Source organism: Phalaenopsis equestris, unplaced genomic scaffold (genome assembly GCF_001263595.1).
Source record: "Phalaenopsis equestris unplaced genomic scaffold, ASM126359v1 Scaffold212913, whole genome shotgun sequence".
Classification (NCBI taxonomy): domain Eukaryota; kingdom Viridiplantae; phylum Streptophyta; class Magnoliopsida; order Asparagales; family Orchidaceae; genus Phalaenopsis; species Phalaenopsis equestris.
Genome location: NW_018231806.1, coordinates 2,901 through 4,556, shown reverse-complemented (window position 1 = coordinate 4,556; position 1,656 = coordinate 2,901).

The following is a 1,656-nucleotide window of genomic DNA, read 5'->3' as shown; positions in this document are numbered from 1 at the left end:
ATACAATCCTAAACTTATATTTATGGAATAACATCATTACTGTAGTGTTCTCAAGAAGTTCCTATCATTTGAATATTCTAAGTGACTTAATATTACAACATATAGTCATTCTTGAAATGAATAAAAAACTAAAACTCTTAAACTTGATGACTAGATAATATTATAACTACAGAGTTAATTTAATTACTTGAATTTTTTCTAAAAATCTCACTATGGTATTTATTTAAATCAAACTTATAGTATTTTTGAATTTAAACTTCACTAATATAGATCTTAAATTTTATATAGTGCTAAAATTACTTGAGGACAAGTAATAGTTAAGTTTGGGGAATTTTGACCAAAGGCAAATATGTTGAGATTTTCATACCTTTTTATGATATTGCACTTTAAAGAAAGGTATTTTTAATGTTTTGTTACAGGTATGATGAATTATGGTCGTTGGACCAAAAAGATGCAAAAAGGAGCTAATTTGAAGCGAACACGACCGAAATGTGAAGAATTGCCAAAAATATGAATTTTTGATCTGGCCCGCCGATGGCAAGCACGGCGGTTCTCTGAACAGATGCATTGAATGTGGACAATTTTTAATGGGACGCTTGGGCAACTCTTGAAAACTCTTATACAACTTTAAAAGAAATAGTTGGAGGCTGAAAAAGGTGGTGTCCACGGGGGTGTCCGCTGAGAGCAAATTTGTTGTTTGTGGTGCCCATTAGAGTGTCGTGGTTAGTATTGTGAGGAATTCTTCGAGAGATTGTAAGAGTAACAAGAAAGTGAGAGATTTCTTCCTCCTTGTCGCTTTGAAAGAGAGTTCTGTCTGCTATAAAGTAAGGAAGAGATTCAGAGGAACTTCAAGTAGTTTTCTTAGAAAGGAATTAGAGATAAGTTGTATTTACTTATTGAAGTTTGTATGACTTAGCTTTTATATATAAATTCCAAGTTTTGTGGTATCTTCTCCCTGAGTTCTGAGTAGTTTTCTTTGTTTTTCTCCTTATCTAGAGATTTTGTGAAATGGTGATTTGAATTGGCTGTGCCACGAGAATATTAAAGAAGTTGTGATGATATTTTCAATTCAAACTTAATTTACTTTCAATCTGGACAATTGATTTGTTAAAATATGTTGAGTTTTACAACTAAAGTGAAAATTACATCCAAGATTTAGGGAGGTCAAATTCATTGAAAGTTGGGCGCAAATAAATAGGTAAATAAAAATTATCGGGCGTAGAATTGGAGATTTTAGAGTAACAGGCTAAAATCCTCAATTTGGTCATATTGTTTGGGTGTTGAAGTGTAGATGTTAGCTCTCAGGCGAGGGGAACGTGGGAGCTTCGAAGTGAGAGTCGATATCCTCTTAACCTAGCCACATATTCAAAAGTGAAAATTACATCCAAGATTTAGGGAGGTCAAATTCATTGGAAGTTGGGTACAAATAAATAGGGAAATATAAATAGGTAAATAAAAATTATCGGGCGATTTGATAGAGATTTTAGAGTAACAGGCTAAAATCCTCAATTTTGTCCTATCGTTTGGGTTCTTTCCTTTGGGTGCTGAAGTGTAGATGTTAGCTCTCAGGCGAGGGGAACGTGGGAGCTTCAAAGTGAGAGTCGATATCCTCTTAACCTAGGCACATATTCAATAACCAAGCATAGGGTTAGGTAA